The sequence below is a fragment of the Mustela nigripes genome, chromosome 9, assembly GCF_022355385.1.
Source record: "Mustela nigripes isolate SB6536 chromosome 9, MUSNIG.SB6536, whole genome shotgun sequence".
NCBI classification, from domain to species: domain Eukaryota; kingdom Metazoa; phylum Chordata; class Mammalia; order Carnivora; family Mustelidae; genus Mustela; species Mustela nigripes.
The window spans coordinates 34,462,298-34,473,702 of record NC_081565.1 but is presented as its reverse complement, the minus strand read 5'-3'; the positions used below and the strand labels follow the sequence as shown (position 1 = coordinate 34,473,702).

The window sequence follows — 11,405 nt, the reverse complement described above, 5'->3', positions numbered from 1 at the left end:
GAGAGCACAAGTAGGCTGAGAGGCAGGCAGACGAGAGGGAGAAGCAGGCTCCCCGCTGAGCAGAGAGCCCGATGTGGGACTCAATCCCAGGACCCTGGGATCATGACCTGAGCTGAAGGCAGCCGCTTAACCGACTGGACTGAGCCACTCAGGCGCCCCTGTTCCCACCTCTTCAACCAGACTTCTTTGAAGATGGATTCTGGGCACCTCTTACTGCTGCTTTTGGTGGACTCTTCAGTTTTCACTTGATGTTTTCTGACCCCACAATCAATCCTGGCTCTCAGAGTCTCCCCTGGAAGTCACCACTGTCTTCCAGTTTTTTTTCCTACTTCTCTTACCATGTTATCTTGGTATCTGATCTTTCCCCCTTGATCTTTTGCTGCTGGCTACTTGGTCTGCCTCTTAAACTTTGGGATCCAACCTACAGGGTTGTGTCCTATCACTCTCCACATCATCCCTGAATTAGCTCATTTCCATCTGGTGTTTCCATTGTCATCACTTGACTGTAGATTCCCAAATATACAACACATGCATATGCTGGTCTCTTCCTTTTGAGCTCTTTCCTTTACATCCAGCTGCCTACCAGACTTCAGCACCTGGATGTGCAAAGGCACTCAATATGAACAAGCTTAAAAGTGGTTCCCTTAAAAAAATCTGCTCTTCCTCTGGTTTCTCTATTTTAATAAATTGTTCCACCCCCTTCCCAATGACTCTTCCCCTCCTCCACATTCAACCAATCACTGTGGTTTTTTTTTTTTTTTAAAGATTTTATTTATTTATTTATTTGACAGAGATCACAAGTAGGCAGAGAGGCAGGCAGAGAGAGAGGAGGAAGCAGGCTCCCTGCTGAACAGAGAGCCCGATGTGGGGCTCGATCCCAGGACCCCGGGATCATGACCTGAGCAGAAGGCAGAGGCTTAAACCACGGAGCCACCCAGGCACCCCTGTGTTTTTTTTTTTTTTAAGATTTTATTTTGGGGCACCTGGGTGGCTCCGTGGGTGCTCAGCAGGGAGCCTGCTTTCTCCTCTCTCTCTCTGCTGCCTCTCTGCCTACTTGTGATATCTCCTGTCAAATAAATAAATAAATTCTTTAAAAAAAAGATTTTATTTTTAAGTAATCTCTACACCCAGCGTGGGGCTTGAACTCACAACCCCGAGATCAAGAGTTGCACTCTCCACTGACTGAGTCAGCCAGGTGTCCTGGTAAATGTTTAATAAATGGCTCTCAGGGGGAAAAAAAAGTCTGGATTTAAAGCAGCTACTAATTCTCATGGTATAAATATTCCCCCAATGGCCAATTTCAAGTTGCCAGTGTGATGTCACTGAGAACATTGCTGGGAAGAGAAGCGTACCTTACCTAGGGTTTCTACAGTACAGATCTGATAGACACAAACTGCTGTAACAGAAAGATAATGTTGTAATAATTACCAAGTAGTGAATGTTGAGTATTTATTTCCATGTTAAATATACAATTTATTTAATTGTAAATTTACATAATTTAATTTTTAACAATGACTGTGTTTAACAACCAGCTTGCAAAATTCCTGAATTTTGCACCTGGCTCTCGTGGGCTGGTGGGAGCCGGCTCAAGCACATTCCTGCCCCACCTCCCCGTGACTGTGTTACTCCGCACCCTGTCTAAGGCAACACTTTCCTAACTGGTGTCTTATCTCTAGTCTCACACTATTGCCAGACAGATTGAGTAAAGCATGCCTTTGACCATGTTACCTTTCTTAAAACCTTCCTTGGGTCTTGCTTGTCCTGAGAATAAAGCCAGATTCCCTAGGTAGCATACGTGGTCTTTCAGTTCTGGCTTCTTCCTTCCTTTGTAGCTCCCCACAGCATTCTTTCATGGTGCTTTCTCCCTCTCCCTCCAACCCTCAGCAGGCTGTGCTCTAGTCAGGCAGCTCATGTGCAATGTCACCATGGCTGGGGCTTGTCTCTAGCCCTCTGCTCTGGCAGAGCCCCCTGCCCACCATGCTCTTCCCCTGTCCTGGTTTTGCCACTTACTCCTCTTTACAAGATTTATGGAGTCGCTTCTGGAGGCTTTTCTCATTATTTCGGCTAAATATGAATCCTCCACCCTTCGTGTTCGTGAACTCCATAATATTTCTGTATTAGGAGCTGGGAGCAGGGATGGGAGCTAGCAGGAGTGCAAGTAGGTGTCTGTTAAATGAGCAAATGAATGAGGGCGCTGGATTCGTGTAATCCTTGCTCTTCTTGAACCAAAACCACTGTGTATTCCTACAGAGCTCGAGGATCCCAGAGCTGGAAGGGAATCGAAGGGCTCTGCGGCTCTCTGGAAGAGTTAGTTCCTAATTCTGACACATGCTGCAATGTGGATTAACCTTGAAGACATTACGCTAAGAGAGACGTGATGCTAAGCCAGTTACAAAAATACGAATACTGTATGATTCCACTTGTATGAGGCCATTTAGAAGAGTCAAATTCATTCATAGAGGCAGAAAGTAGAGTAGTGGCTGCCAGGGGCTGGGGGGAGGGGGAAATAGGGAGGTAGTGTTTAATGAGTACAGAGTTGTCATTTGGAAAGATGAAAATATTCTGGAAATGGATGGTGCTGATGTTAGTATATTTAATACAATAATGTTAATATATTTAATGCCAATGAACTGTACGCTTAAAAATGGCTAAGTAGTACATTTTTATGTTATGTACATTTACTACATTTTTTGTTTAAAGAGAGTATCTAGAGGAGCCTGGGTGGCTCAGTTGGTTAAGCATCTTATTTCAGCTTAGGTCATGATTCCAGGGTTGGGCCCCACGTTGGGTTCCATGCTCAGTGGGGAGCCTACTTGTCCTTTTCCCTCTCCCTCAGCCCCTCCCCCTAGCTGTGCTCTCCTTGTCTCTCTCTCAAATACATAAATAAAATATTTTAAAAAAATAAATAAATAAAATAAAAAATAAAAGAGAGTACTTAGATCTGAGTTCAGGGAGCCAGAGGAGGGCATGGGGTGAGAGTAGAGTAGTGATGAGCCTTGTCTTATGACTGATTTCCTTCCTTTCACTCCTTCCTCCAACACCAGTTCTAAGCCAGTCCTGGTTTGGGGCTAATACATGTGTGGGGGCACTCAGAGGTGAATAAGACAAGGTACTTGTCCTGGAGCTGTCCAGGCTGCAGGTAAGTGGGGCAGGGATGAATGGAAGCTCACAGGTGGGATGATGAGGGAGATCATACAGCACAACCCTCAGTCCTCCTGCTCTCTTCCTTCCCCCTGTGACCCCTATCACATGCTTCTATCTGCATCTCTCTGAGACGCATTCCTGGCACCAAGGCTAGATGAAAGAATATAGTTGCTTTAGAAGAAACATCTGGCTCCAATTATAGAGGTTTTTTTTTTTTTAAGATTTTATTTATTTATTTGAACAGACAGAGATCACAAGTAGTCAGAGAGGCAGGCAGGGAGAGAGAGGAGGAAGCAGGCTCTCCATGGCTCAGAGAGCCCAATGCGGGGCTAGATCCCAGGACGCTGGGATCATGACCCAAGCAGAAGGCAGAGGCTTTAACCCACTGAACCACCCAGGCGCCCCTAATTATGGCGTTTTAAATGGGGTCTTCATATTTGACACTTGGAATTACGACTAGTGAATCCTCCAGGTATTTTCAACTAGTTTAGATAGTAAACTAAACTAAAGGTGACTAGTGAATCCTCCAGGTATTTTCAACTAGTTTAGATAGTAAACTAAACTATCTTGTGGACAATGGGAGAGTAATTGGAAATGAGCCCAGACAGACCTTGAATATAAGCAGTCTGAGGAATCAGTTTAAACAATTTAAAGCCCACAGTATTAGTTATAAACAATCTATTGCACTGAAACCAGATACTGAAGATCTTAGAATCTGGGAACTCAAAGGGACCTACCCTTGCAATCATTAAGTCTGGCTCCTCATTTTATAGGCAAGGAAATTAAAGTACATAGAGATAAAGTTCTCACAGCAAAAGCATGTCACACCTGGGACCACACCCCTCTTTTTTACTTCCAGTTCAGGATTCTTTATTTTCTGGTCACTTATTGCTTTCTTGCAACAAAATGTTCTGATGAATATATACGTATATGACTTTCTCTTCTAGGACTGCAATGAATCAGTCCCAGAATTGTAGGTTGAATTGTGTCTCCCAAAAATGTATGTTGAAGTCCTAAACCCAGTATCTCAGAGTATGACCTTATTTGGAAATAGAGTTATTTCATGTATATTTAGTTGTATAGATACAGTCGTAGTGGAATAGGGTGGGCTCCTATTCCAATCTAATATGACTGGTGGCCTGATAACAGGAGGAGAGAGACACAAAGGGAAAACATGGCCATGTGACAACAGAGGTTAAGGTTAAAGTGAGGGATCTATTGGTCATGGAATGCCAAGCATTGCTGAGAACCTCAGAAGCTAGGAAGAGGCAAGGAAGGGTACTCTCCTAGAGCTGTCAGAGAGAACTTGTTAGAAGCCAGATTAGGTATGCTATTGAAGCTAAGTTGGTATCAATTGAAACTAGATTTGTATGAATTTAGGTGTTATCGTAACCCTCATGGTAATCAATGAGAAAAGAACTTAAAATTTTATAGAAAAGAAATGAATAGGGAATCAAAATGGTACACTAGATTAAATGAAAAATGAAAAAAGGCTGGGGTGCCTGGTAGCTCAGTGGGTTAAGCCTCTGCCTTTGGCTCAGGTAATGATCTTGGGGTCCTGGAATCGAGGCTCACATCAGGCTCTCTGCTCAGTGGGGAGCCTGCTTCCTCCTCTCTCTCTGCCTGCCTCTCTGCCTACTTGTGATCTCTTTCTCTGTGTCAAATAAATAAATAAAATCTTTTTTTAAAAAAAAGAAAAACAAAAGAAGGCAGTGTTGAAGGAATTCAGAAACAAAAAAAGATTTCAGACATCTAGAAGACAAATAGCAAAATGACAAAATAAAAAGTCACTTTAAATGAAAATGGATTAAATGTACCAATTAAAAGACAGAGATTGGCAGAATGGATAAAAAATATGATCCAACTATATACTACTTGTAAGAATAGTATGGACTCATTTTTGACCCAAAGGCATAAAGCAGGGATTAGGTCTCTTTTTCTCATAATTTTTCCATACATGACACGTGGTAGACACCCAATAAATATTTATTTGAATAAATGAAACAATAAAAGTTATCAATCTTTTAAAATGTGTCAGTCTGGGGGCGCCTGGGTGGCTCAGTGTGTTGGGCCTCTGCCTTCGGCTCAGATCATGATTTCACAGTTCCGGGATTGAGCCCCGTGTCGGGCTCTCTGCTCGGCGGAGAGCCTGCTTTCCCCTCTCTCTCTGCCTACTTGTGATATCTCTCTCTCTGTCAAATAACTAAATAAAATCTTTAAAAAAAAATGTGTCAGTCTGATTTATAAAAAATTGTATTCTCTTTTAGTTTCCATTTATCTGATTATTATGAAAATCAATCATCTCGTGTTAATCAGCTGTTTCTAGTTCTCTGTCTATAACTACCTGTTCATATCCTTGGCACTTTTCCTATGGTGGCATTTAGTTTCTTAACTGATATGTGAGAATTCTTTATATGTTTTGGATAATATCATTTAGTATATGTGAGAGAAATCTTTTCTCCCACTTTGTGGTTTGTCTTTTAATTTTTAAATGTTTTCAGGGCACGGGGTTATCTCAGTTGGTTAAGCATCTGCCTTCAGCTCAGGTCATGATCCCAGGGTCCTGGGATCGAGTCTCCCATCGGGCTCCCTGCTCAGTGGAAAGTCTGCTTCTCCCTCTGCCTGCTGCTCCCCCCTGCTTGTGCTCTCTGTCTCTCTCTTTCTGTCAAATAAGTAAATAAAATATTAAAATAATTTTTAAGTGTTTTCTTTCTCCTTAAAGTACTACACTTAGAATATTTTTTCTAATTCTTAGGTGATTTGTCAGTAATTTATTTTTTGAATGAGTTGAGGTGGGCTCTGACTTCATGTTTGCAGGTTTTTCAGCACCATTTATCAAATAGCCCATATATTCACCACTGGCTGTAAGTGCTACCTTCATCCTCCACCGAAATACACAGACTTTTGATGCTTCTTCCTGCTCCAGTACCCCATGAGATCCATTTCAGTGCTGAGCATCTGTGCTTACTTCATTGGCCCTCACCTGACGATGGTCCTCCTTGCAGACTACATCTATTTTTTTATTCTTAGAGAGATGTACCTTCTACCCTCTGCTGCCTAGTGTAGCTCCTAATAACCTCTGCCCACTACTTTCCTACTCCCATTTCACACAGTTTGTCCAAATGGTCTTTGAAGACAGGAAACCAGAGCTTTTGATAACATTACCTGAGCCAAATCAGAGTTCATGTCTACTAAGCAGCCTGTGGCTTTTCAGGGGTAACGTTTGGTCAGGTAGATAGACTCCTCTCTGTGCCAGGAAACTGAGGCAAACAATAAAAGCTCTCCCTGTCCCACAACAGCTGAGCACAGGCACAGAAGAGAGAAGGTTAGAGAGTAAGTTCCCAGAGCAACGGCACAGCAGGGGAAAGAAGCCATTTTCGAGAGACAGAAGCGTTGAACATTCTGATGAAAATGTGCAGTGGTTCTAGGATTGTAATAGATCTGTCTAGTAGCAAAGCAAGAATGCAGAGTGTTGGGCCGGGCAAATCTAGTTGTTGAGGACTGTGCAGAAAGTGTGAAGTTTGAGGTATTGCAGATCAGGAGACAGCCTCTTCTGCAATTCATAGATCTGGTACAAGAAAATCATGGCACAAATGCACACTGGGATCTGTCTTAGAAGCATATCAGGTCCAGAACAAAGGTAGAAGATGACGTGGACTCTTATCAGAATAGTGACGGTCCTTTTATGCCCCACCTTGTGAATGGTTTCACCAATTTAATGAGAAACAATGGACACTAATGGGTGAGACACAAAGCATAAACTCTGTAATTTATTTTATATAATTGTGCTTAAGTTGACTGTTGTCAGCTGCATATAATTCATTTGATAGGGTGATCTTGATTATTCTCAATTTTTTTCTGTTGTCAATGCAAAGTCCTGATAAAGTAATTCATGCTAATGTTGTTACAAGGACATGTCTGGACTAAAAATTGCAGGCATGATGCTGGGGTCTGGGGGAAGCAGGTGAAGAAAGTTGATACCTTATAGAATGACACCTATATAAGGTCTGTCCCTGATTATGTGTGTCCTTTTCTACAATAGAATATGTGGGTTCAGCGTTCACGGACATTTAAAATAAAGGTATGTCTTTGGAGTGTGCAGCTTCTCAAGGCATTACTGATCACATGCTTCGAGATTTCTTGTATAGAATCTAATGATTCTTAAATAAATTAGAATCTCAGTGATTTTGCTAGTCAATGGTCCTTAGATCAATGGTCCTTATACTCACTTAGATCTAAGCCTTGAGGAATACAATTCCAACTAGGAATAATAACAAATGAGAATAGAGCTCTTGAAATACTAGCTCTGTATCCTAGGATTTTATTGTAATGTGACTATTATCACTTATATAGTTTAATTTATAGTATATATATATATATTTTTAATTTCATGATTTTATAAGGAAAAGCAGTCTCTAAGAAAAATTAAAAGTCATCTATATGAATGTCCAAATTTTCAAGAATGATTTCATAGCCTGGGTGAAAATTGCGTGCTCTCTCCATCACCTTGCAATTTGAAGAACTGCAAAATCATGAATAATAAAAAAGGATGTTAAACTTTTCAACAAATCCAGATGGGTACCAATGTCATTGAGAATTCCTGAGAATCACCTTGATTGCTGCTTCAGACGAGGAGCCTGAACTGGTTATCACTTACCAGCTGCAACGCATGGGCTTTAAGTGACAACAGTTTCTATAATTACATTTTAAAATTGTACAGGCATTAAGTTTGTATTCGTGGCAAATGAAGAACACCCCAACTTTAAAGGGCAACATTCACTCATTTCACTTATCAGACTCTATTCCTGCCTCAACCTACTAGACTTTGGGGGAACAGAAGGAATGATGGATTGTGCCTTGGAAGCCAGTGTTAACACTAACTTTTGTTAGGAACTTACAAGTTTCTTCTCATCGTTGGGCCTTAGTTTTCCCTTCTACAGAATGAGGGCCTTGTACTAGATGTCCCCTTTGGTCATTATTCTAGGGGTTTTTCCCCTTGGGTATGAAGAGAAATCACCAATGAAATGACTGAGCAGCCAAACAAGTTATTTTTTGCAGGGCTTGAGGCTGGGTGTAAAGAAGGTTTAATATCTTCATTTCTAATATTAGCAGCGAAATGGGTCCATTTGTGGGTTTAGCTGCTCATCAACCTACTGTCCTCTGTCTCCCTTTCTCCCCACACTATGCTACGTCCTGGACACCCAGAGCCACTGGTGGTTTCTAGGAGGAGGAGACTCACATTCGTCAATTTCCTCTGCTTATCTTGTTCCTTTGCCAGAGATTCCTCTGGCCCCTCTAGCTGGCAAATTTTGATTCACTCTCTGTATTTTTCCTTTTAATTTTATATTTTGGCATAGCTTCAGACTGAAAAAATTGACAAGTTAGTACAAGGAATTCTCATATACTTTTTCCTAGATTCTCAAAATGGTATCTTTTTACCACTTTTGTGTCATCATTCTCCTCTTTCTCTTTTCTTCTCCCTTCCCCAACACAATTTTTTCCTTAACTCCTTGAGAATGAGTTTCAGACATGATGCCCCCTTGTTTTTAGAAAGAGGGAGGGTTAGAGGAAAAGAGAAAAAAAAATTTTAAGATTTTATTTATTGAGGCACCTGGGTGGCTTAGTCGTTAAGTGTCTGCCTTCGGCTAGGGTCATGATCCCAGGGTCCGGGGATCAAGTCCCACATCAGCCTCCCTGCTCAGCGAGAAACCTGCTTCTGCCTCCCACTCCCCCTGCTTGTATTCCCTCTTTTACTCTCTCTCTCTCTGTCAAATAAATAAAATTTTAAAATCTTAAATAAAAAGATTTTATTTATTTATCTGGTAGATAGAGTATGAGAAGTGGGGAGGATCAGAGGGAGAGGGAGAAGCAGGCTCCCCACTGAGCAGGGAGCCTAGCACAGGACTTGATCCCAGGACTCCAGGATCATGGCCTGAGCTGAAGACAGACACTTAACTGACAGCCATCCAGGCGCCCCAAGATACAATGCCCTTTTACTCCAAGTATTTCACTTGTGAGTAGCATAAAAAAACAAGGACGGTCTCTTACATAACTGTCATATAAATATAAAAACCAGGAAAATAACCTTGATACAGCACTGTCACCACATGTAAACCTATTTGGATTTTGCCAATTATCCCAATAACATCTTTTATGGGAAGGGCACCTGGGTGGCTCAGTGGCTTAAAGCCTCTGCCTTTGGCTCAGGTCATGTTCCCAGGGTCCTGGGATAGAGCCCCACATTGACTCTCCGCTCAGTGGGGAGCCTGCTTCCCTTCCTCTCTCTCTGCCTGCCTTTCTGCCTACTTGTGATCTCTGTCTGTCAAATAAACAAAAAAAAAAATCTTTAAAAAAAATCATCTTTTATGGGAAAAGATATGCTCATGCATTGCATTTATTAACTACCACGTCTCTTTTACTCACGTTTGGCATGGAATAACTCCTCATCTTTGTATTTTATGACGCTGACATTTTTCAAGAGTGAAGTAGGTATTTTGTAGAATATCCCTTGCTTTGTGTTGGTCTGATAGTTTCCTCATGAATATATTCAGGTTATGTAATTTTTCGGAAGAAATTTGGTCAGTTAAGCGTCTGCCTTCAGCTCAGGTCATGATCTCAGGGTCCTGGGATCGAGTCCGGCACTGGGCTCCCTGCTCAGTGGGCAGTCTGCTTCTCCCTCTCTCTCTGCCTCTCTCCCCACTCCTGCTCACTCTCTCTATCAAATCAAATCAATAAATAAAATCTTTAAAAAAAGAAATTTGGTAGGAATACTGCTGAAGTGATATGCTGTTCTCAATGAATCACATCACCTTTTTTTTTTTTTTTTTTTTTTTAATGAAAGTCCCTCTTCATCACTCCCATCCCTACTCCCCTCCAGAGGACAATAACCTGTTTTTGATTGGTATACATCCAGTATTTTCTCTGTGCACTTACATAAACACATATCCGTATACAGACACATGTATATCCTTTAAAAATATACCAAAATGAGTATATAATACACATTTTGTTGTGCAATTTGCATTTTTTTCACTTAACCATATGTCTTGGATATCTTTCTATGTCTGTACATACAGATCCATCTCATTCTTTAAAAAGCAGCATAGTTTTTTTGTGGGGGGGTAAGATTTTATTTATTTGAGAGAGAGAGAAAGAGAGAGAGTGTGTGAGAGAAACAGTGTGTGAGGCAGTGTGAGAAGGGAAGTGTGGGAGGGGGAAGCAAACTCCCCTCTGAGCAGGGAACATGGCTTGGGGCTTGATTATAGGACTGTGGGATCACAATCTGAGCTGAAGGCAGACGCTTAATGGACTAACCCACCCAGATGCCCCCAAAAGCAGCCTAACTTTTTAAAAAGTAGTAGAGATGTAGCCTTATTTATTTTATTCCCTATTCCTTTTTTTCCCTTTTGGTCATCAAATGATCCTTTGTTGAAATGTTTTCCTTTGTAGTTTTCAACTAGCTGGGCATTCCACTGTACCACTATTGACGTCATTTATGATGTCATGAGGGTGTGGCCATCAACATTGCAGCCCATAGACTGAGCAGTCCCCAGGATCTCTTTGATGGATTCAGAAATTTCTCTGGCTAAAGATTGGTGTTGCATCTGTTGGGCAATGTTGACAATCTCATCAAAAGTGTAATTTCCACTGTGCTTAAGGTTTTTCTGCTTCTTTCTATCTCCTGGTGGTTCCTTGAGGAATCAGGGAAGAGGCAGAAGGTACCACTTCATCCTGGGCCTATCTGCTCTGAATGGTCAGTTTCACTGTAATTCCAGGCCCTTCCTATCACTAGCTGCCTTGATGATGTCATCACCAACCTTTTTTGGAGACAGCCCTGGGGCAATCTTCAGAGCCAGGGCAGAGGTGATTTGAACTTCCCCACCAGTGTACCTCAGGTATTTGACTTTGATCCCTTTGGGGTCAAACTTAGGTGGCATGGTGGAGGTGGCAGGTGTTGGATGAACCCGATTTTGGGAAGACCGAAAATAGTTGCACCTTTGCCTCCTCGGAGCAAAAGCCAGAAACTATTGTACTCCCTACTGATGAATATTTATGTTATTTCCATTTTTTCTATCACAATCTTTGTCCCTACATTTGAAGACCTAGCTAGTTTACAATTTTGATGCTTCAAATAGCTCCCCTCAAACGCTTTTCCAATTTGTACACCAATCTACTGTGTAGGAGTTTGTTTGCATTTTTCTGATCATTAGTGATGTTAGACACCTTTTATCATAGTTCGTGGCCATTCAGATTTCTTTCAT

General features: G+C 41.6%; 1 pseudogene; it reads right to left on the bottom strand.

Moving 5' to 3' along the window:
- Positions 1–10,596: 10,596 nt before the first annotated feature.
- On the bottom strand, positions 10,597–11,132 carry LOC132025085 (large ribosomal subunit protein uL11-like; annotated as a pseudogene).
- Positions 11,133–11,405: the final 273 nt, after the last annotated feature.